At 39.8% G+C, this 24,721-nt stretch overlaps 1 protein-coding gene across 7 annotated transcripts in view; it reads right to left on the bottom strand.

Moving 5' to 3' along the window:
- sorcs2 (sortilin-related VPS10 domain containing receptor 2) overlaps positions 1-24,721 on the bottom strand; it is a 291,572-nt gene that overhangs the window by 216,162 nt on the left and 50,689 nt on the right. The gene's annotated exons all lie outside the window — the stretch shown is intronic.

The raw sequence follows: 24,721 nt of genomic DNA, 5'->3' as shown, positions 1-24,721 counted from the left end.
CAGGACTTTCAGCCACAAGTTAGCAAATATTTCTGCAGTTATCAAAAGTCGGTTTCAAACATATTTAAACACAACAAATCTCAGTTGCTTTTAATCTTTACTCCTCCTTTGCTGAATGCTATCGACTGCTAGCAGAGGTCATTTTGAAACCATTCATGATCGTGGGCTCACAGGAGTAACAAACCTTCCACTGAGATTCTGATCTGAACTGTAAAAAAGTGGGATACTGAGTGAAAATTGTGCATTTAGCTGCTCTCAATATGTTGATCATAATCTTCTTATGTTATTTTAACTTTCTATATTTTCATTTTCATTGGGCTTTGAAATAAATTTCAAGGAGAAACTCAGCAGCCAAGGGCAAAAAAAAACCTCGTGATTTTTAGTTGTTTTAAAATTCCATTGGCTTCTCAAATTGAATAACATTTTTAAAATCAATTCTAACAACCTATCTTGTCTGTATCTACTTTTGTAAGAACACACATTTGCAGATTCAGGCAACAAGACTTAAACTGTAGGCTTTAATCAATGGCTATATTTAAAAGCACCATAGGTCGGTCAATAGACCTGCATTGAAGGTGGCCAATCTTTGATCAGCATATAAATGAATCTTTCTTCTGTGTTTAGTTCAAGAAAAGAGAATATGCACTGCTGAGGATTTTTATGCTGAGTTTTGTGCGACGATTCTTGGAGAAACTATTACCCTGAACAAATAGCTCTTGTTTGCCACTTTGGTTAAAGTATAGCTCACACATTGTTCCTGCTACTGCAGCCTCCACTGTGCAAGCAAAATTATAAATTTGGCCAAGATTCGTCTTTAGGGTGGTTTGTCTACTCTATTGTCAGTAAATTTGTGGATTGCTAAAGCAACATAGGGATAGTTACCTTATTATTGCTAGATTTCCTACAAAAAAATAAAACAAACTAGAAGGATACATTATTTATATGACCAACACATCTGGGTCCTGGTTCAATCCCCAAGCGTCTACACTGGATCAGAGACTCTTGTCTTTCATATTTCTGAGAACTGCTGTTCTTGACAGCAAGGTCTGCTGGGATTTGCGTTGCCATGGCAAGAATGCTAGTGGGTCAGGCAGCACAATGGGGTCTAGAGGTGTGATTGACAGGGTTGCAGTTGTAGGTAGTGAAGTGAGTGAAAAACCAGGGCCTGCCTTCAGGCAAAGGGGAGATGATTGGCCGAAGGGTCCTGCCCAGAGGCAGCTGCCAACAGCAGGCTATGCTGAAGGTGGCTGCTCCCAGGGTGTCGAGCTGCAAACTCAACATGGCTGATCTTGATACATCTTAATGTGAAAAGCACACGCGGTCAGCATCACCATATGTTCTGTAGCGATACAACATGATTGAGTCTCTTTTTGATGTATTTTTTTCTTGATTTCTAGTTGATTAGGAGAACTGTTAATGTAAATTAATGTAATGTAGAAAAATGAAATGTAGTTCAGTAGGTACAGTATATATGTGGATTTCTTTCACCGATGAAAGCTGTGCTGTCTTTCTCAGCTGACTTAATAACATACCTGGCTGCAGGGCACAAAAACTTCCTCAAACATGTTTTCATCCTGTCAGAATATTTAGTCTGTCCCACCCTCTTGAATAAAATATTGCCCATGGTTGTCATATTGCTCCCTTATACCTTGGTGAGGTCACACAGTCCGCAGCATCCAATTGCAGTAGTATTCAGAAAGACCCCTGTACTAAGACCTTCCACAGTGGTGACACGTTGTTTTTTCTGCACAAAATTAAGAGTTGGTCAAAGCAGAAACTACAGCCGGGGACATACAGAATGAGCTTTGAGAGCTCTGGGCCAATTTCCGCAACACGGACTGCCATCAAAGCCCATCAGTGGAGCCTCAAGGCACTAGGCTCAAAGTAACCCAAACTCAGGAGTTGCAACCCTGGTGGAGCATGGCTTTAAAAGATGTTTATGGAGTCCAGAAAACCGGAACAGAGGACATTTCCCTGAGCAGCGGCCCGCTTGCCAGTGCTGATAACAACGCCTGCTCTAACAGATGCAGTGACAATGTACAACCTGTTTTTATCTGCCTTTAAGTGTGAGAAAACCTTTACTTGGCTGATGGGGAATTAGACAGCAGCCATATATGACTTTGCAAGCAAGCCGCCGTGTCAGGCTCTCTGAGTCATTGAGCATGTAGCAAGTGTTGCTCCGATTGCTCGCTGGCCTACTGTGACTCACCGGGTCTCTGGAAGCAGGCTGCCCGCCTCTGCACAGCTGTCCTTCTCCTAATGAGATACTGGTGCAAAGCTTGACAATCTTACCATGCAGGCAGAAAGGCAAAGTAACAGCACCGGCCCCTTGACGACATAAGGATTAGATCTACCGTGGTGCACATTTAGGACTTTGGCCTCCCTGAACCAATCTTGGTTTCTTTCCTCCTTAAGCTTTAAGCCTTCAGTTGAAAATGTAAGCTTGAGTTTTAAAAGCTGCAGTCTTTATTTTGTTTAACAGACAGCAGAGACACAAACTACAAATACAGCATCTGACTAATGAAGATAGTCTGCATGAAATTACCTATTGAAACATTCAATTCACACATTTGGCTGCCAAGACAAATATAAGTCAACTCAATTCAATTTTTGTCCCTACAAACGCCAAAGAAAAATATTTGCCTGCTTAGCTGGTAAGTGTTGTCTGTCTGGAGTTAGTTGCGGAGCAGATATTGTACGGTGAACATTCGCACTAAAAACACCTGCTTGCTGTGGGTTAAAACATGATTCATGAAAACAGAGTTTCAGACAGTGTAACCAAAACAAGAAGCTAAAACAGGATAAAATGGAACTACAGTGATGTGCGAAACTGCATATGATTTCCTCGACTTTAAGTGATTTCAGTAAGTCATTTGAAAAACCCCACTATAGAACTTATGCATGTGCAATTGACTCGTGCTTAACCCAGTCTGCTGTAAAATGTTCTGGTCAGTAATACACATTACTTTTGAGAAGAGGGAATTCATTGTTGGTTTTCTGTGTGGGTGTTGTTTAAATATCAGTAATAAAGGAAATGACCAAAAGTTATCATTTAACTTCTGAAATGCAACTTTGCGATATACACAAGCACGTCACCTGGCTGTCGACAGTAGATCAGCTGGTCTTTGCATAATATCGTCTCAGTATTAACAGAACATGCACCATGTCCCTTTCCTGATTTCCAAAAGCAGCTGCTCATGAAAATGTAGTACTCCACAGCCTCTAACAGCTTGAATCCTTCCACTTACACAAAATACAGTTGGCCTCCCGGTTACAACTAAGCCCTGTCTACAATAGAAATTTATAATTATAGCTTTTTAAGTGTGACACACATCACATTGCATCCTGTGTCTCATATGAAAATGAGAAAGAAAAAGAAACTGCGCCTCTTAAGTCTATCAGCCCTGTGAGATTGAGGTATGCGCCATTAATACAAAATGACACTGCCAATAAAATTGACTCTCTGCCTATTGCCAAAAAAATGTTCTCCATCTCGAGTTGGTCTTCAAGGCCTGAGCTATGGGAAAATGATTTTTCTTTGGGGATGAAGTGTACAAGACGAGTATGTATCCAGCCATAAATCACTACTGGCAGGAGACGGAGACAGTGTTTATTTGGCAGCGGCATTGCTAGCCATATTAACAAAACTACTCAACGTCACAGAAGCCAGATTCCTCTGTTGCTTCTTGTGTATGGAGCTGTGCATTAAAACTAAGGCTTGGCAGCTTTTTCGCACTGTACAGCTCATTGAACTAAAGCACAAAACTGGCCTGTGCCATGAATCCAAAGTAATGTCATGCCAGTCAGATGTAATTTAATACGAATAAATCTGAAACATATTTAGCATCAGCGAGTATTGGAAAACATGTCACACGATTGTTTCGTGACAAACACAGTCCCTGTATCCTCTTCTCTAATAAATTGCAAGGTAGCTTGCGATGAACTCTGTAACCTGATCAAACTGTCATAGAGAAAATATCGTCCTTGTAAAACCACAACCACATAATCAGCCACTGTGGGTTTCTTGTTTGTAAGCTGACGGACAATGAGTCTAATGGCTTTTATTGGGGAAAAGTCAACATGGTGGTCAGGACCCCTGGATGACTCCAGACAAGAGCTACAAGAGACCCCATTGAGAGTCAAGCTCGCTGCAGAGTTGACCATGAAGTCCAGCTTGACAACCACTGTTTGTCCCCAAAACATTCCCATCAACTTTGTGTCAATGGAGTGCTATCAATCAGCTATTGAGATGCAGACAGAAGGAGAAAATGGTAAAGAGACACTGGGGGTGGGGTGGGGGGGCTGGGTGAAGATTGTCAGACTCAGAGGCTCTGAAGAAAGAATGCACTCATTCATTTTTAAAGTGAAAACAGTGAAATACAAGTGCTCCATCGGAGTGTGTGACACCCATTCCTCATCGCTTCAGGGTGCTTTTGGGTTTTCCAGAAACAGACCACACACACATTAACAATTCATCACAGCCTGGGATAAAGTGAGGAACTCGGTTTTTGTCTATTTTTTAAGATGAAGCCCAATTTATGTTCTTCTGGCACAAAAGTAAATTCCACAGCGATTAAATTTAGGGAATGACTTTGTTCTGACACTTTGAAGCTAATTCTTCCTCTCAGTCTCTCTCTCTCAGACACACAGAGAATGAGATGGACACATCTGCATTAACATTTGCAAAAATGTACAACACTGAGCAAATTTGGGGTGAATTTAGTCTTTAATTGAAATGGCACAGCGAAGATTTAGACAGGAAGTGCTTCCTTGGAACTGAAATGTCCAGCTGAACAGCTGTTAATATTGTGTACATTTCTTCATTTTTTAGTTTTTATTTAATGAAAAATCATCACATAAGTGATTTTGTATGGTAAAACGTCTGTAAATTCAATTCAAAAAATATTGACACGATTCCTTTTGGTTCCATTTTTAAATGTAGTCTCACTGGGGGCCATGAGACAAAATGTATCACATAGAACATCCTTGTCCACATGTTTTATGATGATGTTAGGTAGAAGATCATTTGAAAAGATTTAAATGGCAAATAATCTTTCAACCAGATGGCAATGAAGGCATTGCAGCTCGTTAAGAATGTGTTGCTAATGCCGTAATTTCAACTGACCTAACTGATGGTCTAATGCATTGTAGTTCTGTGAATTTACATGTTAATACTCATGACTTACAGTTGTTACTGTGTGACAGTACTGATCAGACTTATAAAACCCTCTATTGTAAAAAGTGTCAGTATTTATGGAACTTAGCACTGTGTCAGTTTTAATTATAATGTTAAATTTTATGGGATGCATCTGTTCAGCAATGCTCACTCAATATTTTGAATAGAAAGTTCGATCATCATTTACAGTAATCACATTACATGATTATTTAAAATTAGGCATTATTTTCTTTTTTGGCATTTCTTTTTTCAGCATTGTTTGTAATTTATTACTAATGTTATTATCATAAGCATTCGGCAATAAGAATGTTGGTGAGCTAGGTTTTACATAATACTAGAACTGGTTTTGGCCATATTAGGTAAAGTTTATTCAGTGTTTATTTCTGGCATGATAACTCTCAAATCTGCTGGTTCAATGAGTCTGGGTGACCATGACATTTGACCTCACGCTGCTCTGCTGCTCTGCTGCGAGGAAGTTAGAATTTAAGAGCAAACGTTTTAAAGGACAGTTCAGACTAAAAATGGTGTTTAATGGAATTGTATTTGTGAGGCTCACTGTGGCCACTTTCCAGTGAAACTGCATTCTACCACAAATGACCTTTCAGTGACATTTCCCTTGCTGTCACTTTCCCTGTCCTTGCTCAGCCACACACACACACACTCATGCAGAAATTCAAGGACTTCATTCATTCAAAGAGTTCCCCATTTACCCCCAATCCTTCCCTTTGAATGGCTACGTTAATGGGTCAGGACACCAGCCACCATTGAGTAGCCACATCTTGGTGAAGTGGTTTTTGCCTCGGACCTTGACCATGCTCTGTATTTGAGGCCAGCCAGTGACCCCCAAACTCGTTACCATTTTAACAGTAGGTTGAGATTGCCACAATTCATTAAACTGCTCAGGCATAGAAAAAGGGAACGCAATTACATGGACCTTTGGGTCTGCTTGCCTTATGCTCTGTCCACATAAAAGGCTCATGCTGACCTAATTTTCAAGTCTCCGACCACTCAGGAGGAGCATGGGCACATCTGGATAGCAGAGAACTTTAATAGGTAGTAGAAAATACAGTTTGCAATAAAGAATTTATGTGATTTTAAAATCTTCAAAAAACAAAACCGTTCACTCCTAAACTTCTACCTGCTCATCCAACTTTTTTAATTTTCTCCACCCCTTTCATGTCTAATAGCTTTTTTGGTTATTCCTTTTTTTTTTGTGATCTCCATGCTTCTCTGAGTCTCTGTGGTGCTCTTCCTCTGTTGCATGAATATGTGAGCAATTGCTATAATTGGACTGTGATCAAATTGGAGGCCTGTGTTCCAAGGAACTGTTAGGGGTGGGGTTTTCACACAATTGCATGGGCATCCTCCACCCATTTGTCTTTAATTGTTGGGTGCATCCACAACAACAAACTATCTTTGGAAACACATATTACTGTAATTGCAAATCTAAAAGTGTATATTCAACACACAGTTAAACATGTATTTAAATAAAAAAGACATTTATCCATGCAAATACACGTTCATGTGCATAAAAGAACAATTGTACCCTTGGAGATTCAAGAAGATTGACTGGTGCTCAATTCGAAAACTAATTGGACCAACAGGACTGAGGAAGCGGAGTTCCTTAGATGTGTGATAATCTACCACTGTGAGCCCGAGGCCCTGGGGACTGAGGAGGAGAGCAAAGGGGGAAGGAGAAGAAGCGATGAAGAGAGATATGGGATATAGTAGGAGGTGGGGAGATAAAAGAAAGATGGCAAGAGACCAAGAGACAAAGAAAAGAGCCGAAAGGGAGGAAAGAGTTTGGAATAGATAAATTGGTGGGAAGATGATGCATGAAACAAAGAAAGAAGGGAGAATTATAGCTTCAGAACGATAAAAAGAAAAAGGAAAGGGCTCAAGATGGATAGAAAGGGGAGACAAGAAAGTGAGGCATTAGAAATAAGATAGGACAAGGAGGATGGGGGTGTGAAGGCTGTAATAGGGATTGTAATCTATGAAGATGGGGCTGAAACGAGCCTTCTGGCCCACAGATCTGTCCATCGATCTGAGCGGCTTACTAGGGAAGAGGTGCCGGGGCTACGACAGGGCCACTGGGACCAAGAACCCAACTTAACCCAGCTTAAAATAATCAGTGCTGGTCTTCAAGGGGAAACCTGATGAGGTTCGTGACCTTATCTAGATGTGTGCTGTAATTCTCCAAAGCAGGCTGAAGCACACACGCTGAGGTTAGATGCGTTCATCAGGTTTTTACCAAGGTGAGTTTCAGTGCAATATCAGCATCCTGTCCTGTCTGCTGTCTGTCTTCTCTAGCCTGAACCCCCATAGAAAGGTTTTTCCGTTGAACTTTGGGGTAATTGTGGGTAACAGGGGTAGGACAAGTGTCCAGATTTCAGGAATGAGAGTTCAATTTTAATTAGGCTTTAAAAGCAATTTAAATAGTATTACATGCAACCCATGCACAAATCAAACACGTTCTGACTGCAACTAGATTTGTGTCCACTGCCTTTACAATGTTTTCCACCAGCGCCAGAGTGAAACACTGTGAGCTGCTATCATTGTCTGCCTGCTGTTTAGTTCTGGACAGCTATTGTAGGACACAGTGCAATGGATTTACCCGAGCTATTTTACCAACTACAGCTACCTGCTGTGAAACGACACTGCTGAGAGCAGTGAGCGTGAACCAAAAGAATACAGTTGCAGGCTGGGAAACCACAATTTGTGTTAAAGGAGGCTGCAACACTCTGTAGCGCTGAGAAAAACTGCAGAGGCGGTTAATAATTTTCTGTGCGTCCATCACTACGAGTGACACTTTTTATATACATGCATGTAGTCATTTGATCCAGTGGCATAATTTATTATTTAAAAGTGTTGTGCAATGAAACACATATAATCAAGAGTTCTACACATATATTCAGCATTTTTGCTTTTCATAGTTGGTTTGTTGCGTGTTGCTTGAATTTCAGTCTTGACGAACACTTATCTCCATGTCTTGCACATTTATATTAAACTCCAAACTTGTTATTTATATTTTACCTAAACACGTTTTTCTGAACTACACTGAAGCCAACCATGTGGGAGCCTGGGATTTCAAAAAAAGGCCATAAAATTAGAAACAAGATTTCTTTAAACAGCTCCTGCATCACTACTGGGGTGTTTTGTAGTCAACAATTGACACTTTAAAATAAAGAAATCCATACACCGCTCACTGAATACAACTTTTTAGCACAATGTTGAGTGTGGGTGTCTAGATAATTAATCGAGATAACTGCTCCTTCAAACGTGATAGTAGATTGCCACCAAATGTGCTGAGGAGACTCCGGAGCATCAGAGATCTGTTGCCTTCTTATGAGCTAGGATGTTTGTCTCTTGTCTAGCACAATGAGACACTGACGTCATAGTCAGAGTTACGAGAAGGTTGTCCTTCTTTCAGGTCGACAAATGTAGAATAGTGCACCTAAAGCTTTAATAAAAATCTTAATAAAGTCTTTTCAGACAGATATATTAGAGGGAGAAAATAAACATTAGCCAGAGAAGCATAGGTGGAACCATGGTAATAGAAAAGACCCCCCTGTGTGAACGGCATGTGCAGCGCTAAGGAGCCTCTTTCACTGTGGATGAAATTTCATTATCAATCTTTAATATTTCTTCCATAAAGAACAACAACAAAAAAAAGGCAAATAAACACTTCTTTCAATTTCCCCTCATTCCTTATTAGACTCTATGTGCAGCTATTGTCCATGTGTACCAGCCGTGACTGCATACATTCTTCATCCAGCAAATGGATGGTAACAATTTTCCTTTCTTCTTCTCCTTCTACTTCTCCTCCTCTCTGAAGCTGAGGCTGCAAATTGCCACATCAAGCGTATCAGTGATAACAGATGTTGTTACTAGCACACGAAACAGGCGTCATCCCTCTTAGTTTGCTCAGTTCAAGAGACAAAAGATGTTGGATATCCAGCGGACTGTGGTTTCACTCTAACACACCACTTCATTATTCAACATTCAACACTATATTGATTTAATTTATATTTAAATAGATTTTAGCCTCTTAGCAAAACGAATGACAGGAATTTTATCGTTGAATTAGCTTTTTTAATTATTTACATTTCAGAAGTCACTATTGTTAAAGACTAAGTCTGCTGATATTTTATAATTATTTTACTGTGCAGGAATCCCAGTAATGCAACTTCATAGTGTATTTTTATCAAACCCTGCCTCCCCACCCTCCATGACAACTAAGCAAATGCTATCTGCTAATAAAGATGAATGGGATGCAAGTGAAAAGCTCTGGTTATAATTAGTGCACGGTTAGTCCAAATCAAATGATCAAATTTCCAAACGTAAACGGTGGGTTCTCAAAACAACCTGCTGTAACAATTCCCATTGTTAATAAAAGCCTTTAATATCTCTAAAAAAATCTTCCTACAGAAGTGATGGGGCCAACAGCTGTTTGCTGAATATTGGTCCCATCACTTTAATTGAAAGCGTTTAAGGAAGTGATCCCTTTGAGGCATGAATGAGGACTGATTATAGCAAAAAAAACAAAAAAAAACCTCTGTGGTTTTACAGGTAACTAAGTGTTGTTTGAAGATAGTTTGGGATTTGTAATAAAAAGGGCAACACACCTTAAATTACAATATTATTTTGTACTATTGTATTCATTTGTTGGCATATGATGTGTATAAAAGTGATTTTTCCAACATAAATCATTTTGACCATAAAAACTATGTTTGTCCATTTGGATTTAAAATGTGTGTCGTGCTTGCAATGACAGTCATCAATGAAATGGCTATTAGTCAACTTCTAATATTAGTGAACTTGGTAACAAAAACAATAGGTTTTAATGATTCCATGACACACGATGCTTTTTAAATGCTTTTTTTTTTTTTTTTTAAGTGAACAGATAAGGCACATGTAGTGTGTAGTGTCCCTTTAAGTCACATTTGAGTAACTCCAATGAGATTATCTTTTTTTTTCTCTGACCAGTCAAAGCTCTCAGAATGAGCAGTTATCTTCTGTTTAAAAATCGGCTGAATTCCCCTTAAATCAGATTATTGATCATAACACATCAGAGCTTTATATATTTCATCATCATCTGTTTACTTTAAATGCATGTTTGCATGCAGGTGTGTCTCCTTTGTGTCTGTCCTGGCTGCCTTAACTGTCATGGTGGCACGGACAGAGCCTCCTGTCCTGGCTCAGGTTTCACCCCCTTCAGTGGTTTCAGCTGCTCGCCACAGCTGAACAGCTGTTGCCTCAGCATTATAACAATCCAATCCTTCTTCTTCTGTCTCTCCCCTTCGTTCTCCTGTCATTCCTGTGGCTTTTCTGCCCTTATTTATTTTCTATTTTTTTGCATTTTTCTTTCTCAGACATGCCCGTTGCCAGCTCTCTTGTCCCTTTCCACCCTTGTTCCTCGCCTCACAGCAAGCACGCATTGCAGCCCCTTCTAAACGGCAAAGTCTAAAACCACATGTCATTAACAAATTAAAAAGAAGCTATTAACAGTCGACCGATGCTCGAGATTGTTTTGTTAATGGGAGTTAAATACGACTTAAGTGGAGCAGAGAGTAACAAGTATTGAATGCAACATTAAACACAGTGGAAATGCTCTCAGGGTCTAATTTGGGCAAATGTATTCAGGGAGCTGCTCTAATTACACAAAGGAGATACATTATTTATCCCTGTACATTATTATACATAGTGTTTTCTCTGTTTCCAACGAACATTGTGCAAGCACAGTTTAGCTTACATGCTGCGTGGAAAGCTGGAAAGAAACAACAGATATTTGCTACTCGGCTGTTATTTAGCGTGTTTTTGATCCGGCTATGTCTCGGGGACACTGAGGGCCATTACCGTGACATTCTTCCACCTTGTCATGAGGTACTGCTAATGTTGTTTCAGAGGGCAGTGTTTACTCCCCTGGAAAAGAACAGGGTTATTACAATATCACAACTCTAAGCCAGAGGGAAATATTATGGAAATGACTAAAGCGAAATGGAAGGAGCTTATCAGCGTAAACTGCCAGCCGAGAAAAAGCTAAGTTTAAATACAGTGAACCTCGGCTGAAGAATTGAAGAAGAAAGGTGGAAGCTGATCATGAGATATGAAGCTGCAGTCCCACTGATTACGGATTGATTGTAGAAAAGATCAATGCCTGCTGTAGATGGGGAAACATTTAACCTGCATCGATTCCAATTACACATCTACATTGGATTTCAGTCCAATACATGCAGAAGTATGCTAATTATGTTTAGCATTACTGCTTGCAGCAGTGACATGGATGGATCGTGAGAAACTAAGGCCCTGGGCACAGCTGGGAGAGCCCCCCCCCCCCCTTTCCCCTTTGTGTCTGTTTTTTTCTCATTTTGTGTTTTATATCCAGTTACTGTCTGCATTAGTCATTTTAGGGTTTTTTTGGAGTGTTGGAATGTCTGATATTAGTTATGATGCAACTCATTTTGATAGTTTTAGACCTAGTTCATCATTTTTAATTGTCTAGCATTTTTCTGTGGTCAAGTTATTTTTAATTATCTTTTCATCATATAATCTTTTAATTGAGTTAGAAATATAACACAAAATATCAACAGTAATTTATACCACCTAAGTACAATATCAGTTGTATCCTTATCTAGCCCTGTCTGCGTCAAAGGAGCAGTGTAACTAGTATTAATATTACCTGCTGTTCTTGACTTCACACAAACATTGTTGTGCATGTAAGAAAATTGTATACTGTGTTTGTTTTGCTGGGCTGTATTTTAAACCCACCTTGACATAAGTACAGGTATATATAAACTAACTGATCGCAATGTAACTATAAATGTTAGAAAGATTTAATATAAAGGGGGAATTAAATGAATCATTTTCTTTTTAAAATGGAATTTAAAGGAGGCACAGATAAAAAAATTAAATCTGTTGTTGAAGATATAAAATACAATACTGTTCTGAGCCTGCCCAACATTTTCCTTGTTTGGTATAGAAGACTTGATGGGTTGGGGGTCATCCTGAGCAGATTATACTGATATTTAGATATATAAAAATGTGTTAAAAGCATATATGTGCTGCTACTTTACACTTCATTACGCTACATTTTAGAGGCAACATTTGTGCGTTTACTCTTCTACATTTATCCAGTTAAGTTTTAGTTAAGTTTAGTTAAGTTAAGTTTTAGTTAAGTTTTCAGATTTAGACAACATACTGTGGAATAAAACTTTACTGACCTCTGAAATTCACAAGTCACCTAGCAGTATATAAACTAATTCAATTTATAATGATGAGACTAAACATATGATTGTTGAACGAGCACATAAGCTTGTTACAGTAAGCTCCGTTGTTACCAGCTGCAGCTAAAGTCATAAACATGTAAATGTATCAACAATTATAATTTAATAATATCATGCTTGAAGTGAAATGAGACATTTACTTTCTTTTTTTTAACTGCACTTATATAGAGCTTTTCTACCTGCTATGCAGCTGGTCAACGCTCACCAGGAGCAACTAAGTTGGGGTTCAGTGTCTTGCTCAAGGACACTTTGACATGTGACCGAAGGAGCAGGGGACCGAACCAGCAACAGGCAATTGGTGGACGACCGCTCTACCTCATTATAATGTCAAAATCTGATGTTTTTTAGTAAAAAATTGGGTTATTGAGAATACATAACATTTTATTAGCTTTATTTTATTTGTATTTTTTTACAAGAGCTAAAAATATAACTATGCCATCATTGGCATAGTTTTGTGTATGCATGTGTTACTGACATAATTTGTCTTTAGTGACCCAGCAGAAAATCTGTACTCAGGGCCCAAAATTCTTTTGTAAGTATTAGCAGCAGTGTTAGTGAGAGTACTAGTATGAGTAGCATTCACAGTTTTAAGCTGTGACAATGGCAGCAGTAGCAGTATTGTGGATACTTGTCATTCTTTGGACAAAAGCTGTCAATTGTTTTACAGCTGACTTATTATGGGAAGAAAATATTGGCTATAATCAGTCAAATCCCCAAAACATTTGCCGTACCCTGAAAGCTCTGGATCTAGCGTCCAGTCCAACAGGCCAAGGACCCCGACCAGAGGGCTATGTAAATACATTAGGACTAACATGCCTGGTGCAACCAAATGGAGTATTAGCACGCCTAATTGAGTTTGGTGCTTTTTGGCTGCAATGCTTCATTACTTGTCAGCTGAAGCAAGAAACGCTGTCTCTACACTGAGCCCCTCTCCCCTCGTGAGATCATCCTGTCTCTAGCTGTCTCTTCCAGACCTCGTCTCTTATGGGACAAACAATAATTGGGGTTAGCAGGGTTGTAACAATATAATAATAAACTCATTGTCTCTTTCTGCCTGTATCTGTGCCTCACACACATGCTTCATTTAAAACTGTGTGTGTATTTTTTCTAAATGGGGAGTAGCTCCAACCCTGCAGCTCCATTCCTGCTAGAAGACAGAAACTTTTGTGATTCCGAGCTGACTAATCACATGGAAAAACAGTTTACTGCAACAGCAAAATTAAACTAAGAAGGAAATACAGTTGGTAGTGTAGAGGTGGTTTCTGTGATGGAGCACACTAGCTGCACTGTGGAGTTTCTCGATGTTTGCGAGTTGTTCCTTAGGACCGTTTGCTGATAATGCAAGCGTCCGCCGTTAGTCATTATAAAAACAAACTGACTTTTCATTATCAGCATAAAGTGCAGTTGAGGCAGCGCTTTCTTCCCAAAGCAAAAGAAATGGAAAAGTGTAAACATGTCTCCGCTTTTGTTTTTTCGTACACAAACCTGCTGCATAAATCCACTGTAGGATGAGTAGTGCAGCTGACATCCAAATTCAAATGAGATAAAAGTTTCACAAAAAGAGATATAATAAGATATATTACTTCTTATCTCTTATGATATTATGTAATAAGAGATAAGAGGTGTGAGGTTTGTTGGCCATCTCTCAGATTCCCTCACCTCTGGTCAGTTCAAAGACCATCAGTTACTTTATGCTATTAATCAAAACACACACACACACACACACACACACACACACTTTCCAGCCATCCTCCAGCCTCCTTCATCTCCATCTCCCTCGGGGAAAGACCCAGAACTCTGCTCCTACTTTAATGCCCTGTCACACTTCATTTAGCTTCTAAGGAGAAAGAGGAATGGAGTGTGATGTGTGTGTTGGACTTAACACTTACATTACACCAGGACGCAAACACACCTGTACAGGAACTGCAGTACACACACATAAATGAAGTCTAAAGCTCTTTGTGCAACTGTAAGCACTCTTAGAAACTCTGCAGACAACCAAGATTGACCCACAGTGTTCAGGTTTCCGTTGGTTCTTCCATCTCCGTGCCTACTGCCCTTTCTATGTGTTCCATATATTTATATATTCCTATTCAAGCCAAGGCCACCCAGCTATAGAATGAGGTCAGAGAAAGTGTTAAAGTCTAAACAAGTAGAAAAACCCAGGCTGCTTTAGCCATTGAGGAACACAAATGTACTGTGACACATGGCTGAGTTGTGCTGTCCGTCAAACCGCAGTGAAAACAAGAGCTTTGAGCGGTGACTGAAAGGGCTTTCAAACCTTGCAACCTTTGTTCCCAGGCCAAGCCTATGAAGTAAGCAAGGTGCTGCATCATTAAGCAAAATGTGTGAGGTGTGTTGGAAACAAACCTTGGCCAGGAGCTGATGTAAGATGTCGAATACTCTGCACCCAGAATAGAGTCCAGGTTTATGCTGGCAGGGATAAAGTGCCAACCAAGAGTGTGCTAAAACCTGCGCAATGGACAACACACTGGAAATACGGTTTTAAATCTTCCGTTTTGTGTTTAAGACAAAGAAATGTGTCTGCAGGTGCACTTTGCGGCACCCCACCACACCCCACCCCTGCCACAGTGGCAAACGTGTGGATAGCTGCTGTAGAAGTTTTACTAAAAAGAGAACTGGGCAAATATAAAAAAAATGTTCTTATTATGTCCATTTAGGTGATTTCATATATTTTATCACTACTATATTTTGTAGCAGCTGAAACCCAGCAAAGGATGGATTTTTACCTTTTCCCAACTTTTTGTTTATAATTAATTGGAGTTAAAAATGGCAGATTAGCTTATTAATATACAGTTTATTATTTTCAAAAACATCTTTAAATTTGAGTTTAAAACTTTTTCTTTTTTTTTGTACATGCGCCTCAGTCTGGCCACCCCAATAAAAAATTTCTCGATTCACCCCTGGTACTTTTTTAGATTGATAAGATTTGCTATAGTCCTCATGTCCTGTTGCCATTCTGTCAGCAAAGTCTTAAAATAAGATCAAAAGACTAATTTCAAGGATTTCTACATGGGTTTAGTTAATTGACTAACAAGCCAATTGGGGCATTCGATCACTTAAAGTAAAGGAAGATGTATAATAATGGAGTCTGGCCAAGTTGAGCTTTTCTACTTAAAGTAAGGTTACTACAAGCTTCTGATCTTTCATAGTGAGTCTATTAGATTGACACTTGTGGTTTTGGATAAACTATATTAAACTCTAAGAAATATTCAAGCCTCAGCTGTACTTTGATTTCAGAACTTGGCAAAGTTGGAGCTAGGAGCTTTGTCAGCCAGGTTACTATAACGATGCTAGTTAGGTTAGCCATGGTTAGTAGTATAATAAGTAGTCTATATAGTAGTATATACTATAGTAGTATATAAGACTATAACTGACAAGATGTGGCGCTTAGAGTCTGACTGATCTACTAGCAAAAAGGTGGAAACCACTACTTTTTCAAACTATTGGCACATAAAGATTATCACGCTAACTAATTGAAAATGAAATATACAAGTGACATTAATCTCCATGGCAACCTTCAAGAGCTTGTTAAAAAAAAAGTATTTCCTGAATAGTCAAACCAGAACTGAGGTAACAAATCTGAAGACTGGTGAAAAAAAGAAACTGGAATTCAGCACACACCCACACACACACACACACACACACACACACACTAACGAGGTGGTCCAACGGCATTCTACACATGTCATATGGCTCACGCAGGGTGCTGCACACAAACCACAAAGCGGCATGACAGTACAACAACTTCAAACCCTGCACAAGCCGAGAGAGGTGAACACCAGATGCTCACACTCGCTCGCTGGTGTGGGAAATGTCAGCGGTGCAGATGGTGGAGGGTTTTTTTTATTTCACAGGGTCCGGGTGCGACCTGTCCCTGTGGTACGGCATGCGACATCTCATCCATAAACATTGCGGTAGGCTGTGGGTGTCTTGGTGGGCCTGGCAGACTGCAGGAGAGATGCCAAACCTCCGTACAGGTCTTTAGTTATTCATCGCAGGGTCGCTCTTTGTTTTGAAGCGACGCAGATGTGGAAAAAAAAAAAATTTTAAAAATGGAAACTAAATTCATCTGATACAAAAACATTGCCCTTCATTTGCCGACAGCTCTTGTAAATACATCCCTTTATTGCTTGAAATTGCCTTTTTTTCCCAGTTTTGATTAGAGCGTCTGCTGCTTCACTTTTGTCTGTCTTTGAAAGAGACACACCTGGAGTAAAAACAATATTCAAGGACGACTTAGAGCTCACAGACATTTCCTTCAATTTCTCTGGCTGCTCTTTGTTCTCACACAGTCTGGGAGAGGGAGACACCACTGAGCACGAGCATGCACATGAATACACATAGACTGTGACATGGTGAAACATCCTCATGAATACCTTGGCTGTCATAATCACACATGTAATGTAGCAGAAGGTGTTGGGTAAATAAAAAGTTGGGTAAACTGGCCTCAGGATATTGCTAAAGAAGCCATATAGGGTCCCTCTGCTTTACCTCCTGAAACACTATAGGTTCTGTGGGATGCAATGGCACCTTGTCATGACGGTGTAATGAATAATCACCTTAACTCACTAACTCTGTGTGCCTCTAAAATATCAGTGCAGCGACATTGACATTTCGTATTCCACGTCTGCCATTCAGACTCTACTTTGGCACTAAGCTCAATGCTCTCAATGTGCACTGATGGTCTGAGGTCTATTAGCTGCTGATGCTGGCAGAGGAATAGTATGAACTACCTGTTATAGATATAATGAAGTGACAAGAGAACTGAACGAGGTTAAGGTGAAATGCAACAGTGGAACTGTGCTAAGTTGGTTGTTTTATCAAACGTGGATTGAAATGCACTACCAGGAATAGTAGAATCATATAGTACGGTACAGGAAGCAATAACTCTGGTGGTGAATGAATACAGCAATCAACTGCAATATTTTCATTGTTACTGACCACTTGAATCAATCATGTTTACGTAGAGCTATATCCTTCTGTTAAAGAAGAAGCCCATAATGTGTATGTGATTGCCAATGGTTTACAGCCTGTCTGACTTTGATCATAATTTTCCTCCTTATACGCATTTAATATTTACATTTGGGATAAAATGTACAAGCAATAATATACTGCAAGCTTTCACCACAACAGTACTTTTAACCAAATTTAGACTGTAATTTAACAGTTTAAAGCTTTCAATGCGCAGGACTCTCAACTTTTTACCGGCATTTAAAACAAGTTAAGAAACAACACTGAGGACAGTTACAACATTGTTGGTTTGAAACAAATTAAAAACCATCCACCCCAAGTTCCTCTCTACATGGGATTCATCATGTTTAAGTTACAACACCAAAGTAGCGACTAGATATCACCAAATTATCACATGCATAGTAATAATTCAATTGACCCACTGGTAGGTAGCAGGTACGTTACTGAACCAACTAATAGCAGAACATTTCATAGCATGAAAACTGTCAGACTAGCTGTTTGGCTTGTCAAGAACCAATCGGAGGGCAGCTGCAGCTCAGCAGGTATTGTAGTCATACATGAACAGCAGGGTCAGTGGACCCAGGTTGTCCACAGCAAGTATGGAGAACAACAATGATTACAGACAAATCTTGCTTTAAAAATAAAAGTTTCAAGTTTTTTAATTAAAAAAAATGGACTTCTTATAAAAAATATAATAAAATAAACCTTTCTAAAAAATGTATGTCTAAGGTATTGTATCATAAACCAAATACATACAAGAGTTAATCACATTCCATCTACTCCTTCAAATATGTATTAAGACATTGTTCATTCATTTTGAGAAGACAGATGTACTGTATCACCACACAAGATCCCACAGTGATTTAACTGCATTTCTGATAACCTATTTGTGTATACAATACACATCTTTATACGTGTGAGATCAAATGAAGGACGGTGGAGGAGATTACAAAGTGAATGCAAACATGTCAGTGGAATATAATAACCTCACTACATGAAAAAGAATAGTTGATAACTATAACAAAGGCTCCTGTCTGCATATGGCCATGTATGATGACAGTGAGGCAGCGAGAGACAAAGAACGAGGATATGATGAGATAAAGAACAAAGGAGGCTAAAGAGAAAGGAATGTGGAAGGTGAAGTAAATGGCCCAGCAGAAAAGGAGAATATGTGACATAAATAAGCTGTTGGTGCTCAGTGGGTGTATGAATTCATTTTAGACCTTTGTTTTTTTTGGAATACGGAGTAATGTCCAAAACCCTGAAAGACAATTTCATTTTAAGATCTTTTATATTTATGCTTTGGTGAAATTGTTCATTATTTTCTTGCCAGTAAAGTGCAAGAAACTGGGGCGAAATTGAAAAGACAGATGTAGAAAGCACAGTGCATAAAGAAAGCAAAATGGACGGCAAATGAAAAGTGACATCGAAAGTGAAATTGAGAGAGACACTAACAGGACATGACATGAGTGACAGCGGCCAAATTCCCGAATGCAGTTTGATATCAGCCCTTGTTTTTACTGTGGCTTTGCGAATGTGTCACTTCAGCTTCTCAGCAGCAAATTCAGACAAAAGATGAGCAATGTTACATTAAAAAGCGTGTGCTCTGATTTCGACTCAACAGTGTGTGCGGCTCACCAGAATAACAAAGAGGTGTCACAACTGTGCCTGAAAGCATGTGGTCCGTAACCTGGTGCCCCGGCACCAGCCGGACACCAGGCTGCTAGTTACCTCCCACAACATACTGGTCAGGTCCAGGTGATGCCCTGTGTCTGCTGAGTGCAGATTCAGCTTTTGAGCTCTCAACCCCCACCACAAACACACACACACACACACACACACACACACACACACACACACACACACACAAACACAGTGTCTTCTCCTCATCTAAACTAGAACAAATGTTAAAAAAAGCTAAATATGATACAGGAAGTGAGGTTGAAGTGATACATCAGTGGTTTGTAAGTGATGCTATGTTGATGCACAGTGGTTCAAGAAATCACCAACTGGCAACTTTTAAAAGTTAACATGGCAGCAAACATTTATCCTCCCTCTCCACCATTCTGAAATAAGCAGCACGTTAAATCAGGAATGTGTACGTGCGCTTATTTGGTGGTGATGTTTCGTTTCAAATCAATCAAAATCAACTTCAAAATGTTCAAGAACGAATTTAAACAGTGACAAAATTACAGTTGGTCTCTTTTTTAAAGGTTGTTCTAATGTTGGTCAGTACACAATCAAATGGCCCCACTGCACTGTGATGACACAGAACATCGTCTGTTTACCTTAAAATGGAAAAAGCACTTCCTGTGCACTGTCGCTTTTTCAAAGACGTGCTCAAGGCATTTGGTGTAAAAGCTACAGGAACGGGGACAGCACTTCTGTGTTATGTCACTCTGCCATTGACAGTAACGTAATGGGCTTTATTCAGATGAAAATGTCACAGATGATTACTTTCAAAACTGAACTTTACAGGTTGACATGTTTAGGAAAAGCTGCAGAAATTCCTTGCATTAATCCAGATGTATATACGCACCATTTTTGGTAAACATCTGTAAAGGATACATCATCATCCTACATGCTGCTAACATCAAGTGTGAAATATGTGTCAAATTAATTTCCATATATGGAACACAAGCACACATTTCCTATGCATTTCCTCCTAGAACTAAGTATTTGGCCTCAAAATGTTAAAGGGTCAGGTAAAGTAAAAAAAATCTGTCCACATGAGGAAATAAAAACATGCACACACACACACACACACACACATAGACTAATGTGTTATTTGATCTCACCACATTCTGCCTCTGATAGAGCATCTGCCAATTTGGCAGCACAGATATTTCTCAGACATTCTTATTACATGACATAAGTGCTGACTATTGCTTACTGACCAATGGCTGACATAACTTTGGAAGCTGGCCGCGCTGTGATTGGATCAGTTATCACCTGTAATTCTACATAAGGAAGTATTGGGAAATCACTTAGTATCTTAAGGAGAATATTGAAGTTTAACTTTATAAAAACAAAGTTTTCACTTTTCAAAAAAAAATCAAATGAGACATTTGCAGCAACAGCCAAGCCAAGCTGCACTGCAGCTGTGGAATCTGGACAGTCCACTTTTTACTGTGCCTCGTGTCAGGGGTTAAGTCCTTCGAAGGATCTGGTCCACACACTCTATCAATGCATGGCTTTAGTTCAACTTTTAGAAAGGGTTCAGTCATTTTCTCATTTTCATTTTAGTTCCTTCATTGGTTTCGTTGTCAGTAAGAAAAGTATTCAATGCAATATCAAGTTAAATCACCTAAGAACACAGAAGAAGAAATTAGACAGCTAAACCTAATGAACATGAAGAAAAACAACAGTTAATCTCGCATTACATAAAGCTAAGTAGCTTAGCCTAGCAGATTAGCATTAGCCGGCATCTCAGCCTCTGCCTTCATAATGGAGTTTAGAATTAGGCGTAGGTTAGCCACCTTAATGTTGTTATTGGACCAATTAAAGGGGCGTAGGAGAACCTTCTTCCATTTTCTACCTAATAAAATGTCCTTATGGCTGCTAAAATGTGATGTGATGTGATATCTGTCTTCCTAAAACATCTGTAAATACAATTACAGACAATTACATCTATGTTGTTCACCTATACTCTACCCAGCACTCTTCTTTGTTTCTGTCTTTGTTGGCCAAAAATGGTTTCTCTGTGCTTAAGGACACCAACTATCAATTAGCAGAATAACTGTCTTCCTGCAAGGTGATAGGAATTAAAAAGGGGCACATTTGCTTTTACCTCATAGAACTAAGGTTTGGAATGTGCAGAGCAGGAATATATTTTGTTTTTTTAACAGATATCGCATACCTGTACATGTCCTAAAGACTGTCCAGGGCCAGGGTGTAACCGTGACTTTTTTAGGTCTCATATAAATTCTGTTACAATACTTACCTTCGGTTTATGGCTTTCAGACGTAAGAAAAGTATCACTCACATCCACAGTCGACCGGACATACTCAAAGCCCTTTATCTCAGCTTCTCCATTTCTGAACTGCCTTACAAAGGCACAGAGTTCAGAAATAGGCCAGAAATGTTTTATTTACTAAATTTCAGTCATGTTCCTTACAGACACACCTGTAAAAACAACATCTTGCAAGCTGCCAAAATCACTTACAGCACCAAATTCTCCGCAGGGTAAATTTGCAGCAGTAGATGCTGAGATTTCCAGATTTGCTGTGGCTCAGGGCTAAAAGCTTCAATTTCGCTTCAGCATAACGTATAAGCTGAGGAGTTTCTCTCTGCAGGCCAGTGATATGGTCTCTCTGTCTGCTTCCTCACTCTACCACAATATTATGTAGGAGAATGCAAAGTGGATCCAAGGCTCCTGCCTCTGAGAGCAAGCGTTTGAGACTGATTAGCAAGGGTCTGCTTGCAATTACTAATCATTGGTCAGAGGTAGCTGCGAGAGATGCCTGCACGGTTTTATTATGGGCTGTCCGACTGCAGCGACCAGGCTCTGGCGTCGCTGTGGCGGCAGTTCATCCAAACCTCAGACGATTATTCTTTCTCTCATCGTCTTTCTGGCCAGCAGCCATCCTGGCGTTCTCGCTTTGTGCTTTTTGAGCGAGTGGGAGGGTTAGAGACAGAGAATATGAAAAAAAAAAAAAAAAGAGTGGAAGATGAAGGAGCAGCGACGCACAGCAGGCAATGAGGAGGAGGAGAAAAACAGAGGCAAATATGATACACGGAGAAGCAATAAAAGAGGGGGTAGGTTACAGAGAAATCGGAAAAGGAGGGGAAAGAACGGAGAAAAAAAATGTGAAGATAGGGTGAAGAGGAGGGGGGAGTACTGGGAGAAAACAGTGCACTAATGGGACCATCCCAGTCCCCCCCCCCAACTTCTGTCTCTGTGTGTCCCCTGGTGGAGGCCCTCTCCCCCCCTAATCCCCTAATCTGACACTTCCAGAGGCCAGGCACGCACACAGCAGACATTCATATTGATGTGTGTGTCTGACTGTGAGCTCTCACACACAAACACACAAACACAAGAGACTGAATGCCAACATTAATCAAATAGACTGAAGGCGCACACATAATTACACATATAAACAAACACACACTCACACAAACACTAAATTAACATCTACACCCACATTCACACACACCCGAAGATACAAAAAGCAAATTGATGCACAAGTCAGACGTGTGTGAGTTTTTGTGTATAGGCGTATACGTACACAATGTGGGTTAAATAAGATGAGCAGGTCTGGAGAGTGTAATTTGCAACAAATAGCTCACTCTCAAATTACAGGTGCCTGCGGTATTGAATGCGAGTCCATGTGAGTCCATGTGAATGTGAGTTAAAGTAGGCCCATTAAGGCCAAATTGGACTAATTCAATTCACTGATCTAATTCTGTAATGCAATGTGGTTGTTGGACGCAGCTGTGGAATTCAGCGGGCCTTGTTTAAAGTCGAGCTCAGCTTGGACTGAATGTGAACCCAATGAAATGTTAGGGTTTGGTGGGTGCGATGTGCAGAGACAGTGCAGAGGTTAATTTGTACAACTGCAAAGAGGTGTCCCACAACCGTGACTGTGAGTCTGACGGGCCTGTTGACACTGTGCTGATGGCCGGAGCCAATATATCAGCAAATGTTATCATTCAGAAGCTTACAGTATCAATGTGAGCAGATCGATGTAAGCTAGCTTTATTTCTACCTTTCAAATGGAAAACATGGCTACGAAATTCCCAGAGAGCGCTGACACTGAGAAGGATGGAAGTATCTCACTTACAACTTTACATATGTTTGCATGAGCTTCTGACATGCAGAAGTTAGTTATAGCACTCAAGTGGGAAATAAACTAAAATGGAACTGGGGCAATAAGAATATTTTCAGTGTAGTGCCTGATAATGTATCATTTCATTACACAATTTGTTTCTCTTCACTGTAGGGCTGTAACAAAAATGTCTTCAATTAATTAAAAATAGTAATTAACAGACTTGACACTGAAAATTTGCTCTTTTTTTTTTGTTTTTAGAAGTAAATATTCACCTAAGTAACAAACTTGGTGAAAATTCTGCAGTGCAACATGTACATTTACAGATGTGTCTTTAAAAGTTCTGGCCACTAACTGTTTTACACAGTGTGTACATGTGCATAATCCGTTGTGCTGCATTGTAAATAGACACTAGAATGACCACCTTGTCACTGTATCCCAATCCCTCTCAAAGGTACAGTTTGCATGCATCTTTCCAGGCTGATATTTTAATCAGCTCATCCATGAGTCCAAATGGGCATCTGTGTCAAATAATACATTTCCTTCTAAGCATTCCAGTTTTTAAGAATGGGACAGGCATGAGATCACAGTGACCCTGATCTTTGACTCCCAAAACCTAATCAGTTCATCCTTGAGTTTATGTGGACATTTGTGTGGAATTTGAAGAAATTAATGGGATGGACCTCAACACAGTATAAAAGTGTACGAAACACAGGATGATGGGCTGACTTTGGATCTAACTGACTCTAAAGGGGGCAATAAAGTTGAACTGCAGATTTTTGGCAGTACAAATAATATTCGGTTGAATAATCAAATGTGTGATTTAAAGCATTTCAACAATCAGTGTCCTCGTGCTGCATTGTGTTTCATTAAACTCAGATTATAAATAGGCACAGATTATAAATAATATAAATTATAAATAGCTAGATTTTGCACGTGTGTTTATTTGTGTCCATAGGTGCTGCATGTGCTTATGTGTGAGTGAATGTCTCATATGCATCCATGCATGTCTAAAAAGGTCACTTCTAACCAGGCTGCAGTTGGAGCGGCCAGACGGGGCCTGAGAATAGCTTGCTTACACTTCCTCCCCGCATTAGCATAACAATAAAGAAAGGCACACAGTCATCTCCTGCCCCTGCTATAATAATCACTTATTTACCTCCATCCACAGGGCTGCTTCATGACCTTGAATGCAGCCATACGCCAATGTGTGTAAGTGTGTTTGAATAAAGGGCCATATTTCCTTTGCACTCTTTGTTTTTGCCTACAGTGTGTGTGTGTGTGTGTGTGTGTGTGTTTGTGCTCCACAAAAGCCGCCATCAAGTCCTTAACAGTTCACCCCCCCCCCCCCTCCCACAGACACACACACAGGGAAAGAAAAACAAGTGAAAGAAAAAAACAACATGCCAGAAATAAGGCAGCTGGCACGTCAGGCCTGTTCCAATTGGTTGGGCAGCGGTTGAAGGTTATCCCAGCTAACAAACATATCATGCCAA

Source organism: Channa argus, chromosome 12, assembly GCF_033026475.1.
Source record: "Channa argus isolate prfri chromosome 12, Channa argus male v1.0, whole genome shotgun sequence".
NCBI classification, from domain to species: Eukaryota; Metazoa; Chordata; class Actinopteri; order Anabantiformes; family Channidae; genus Channa; species Channa argus.
The sequence above is the reverse complement of the archived record's forward strand: the minus strand, read 5'-3'. Positions and strand labels throughout refer to the sequence as shown.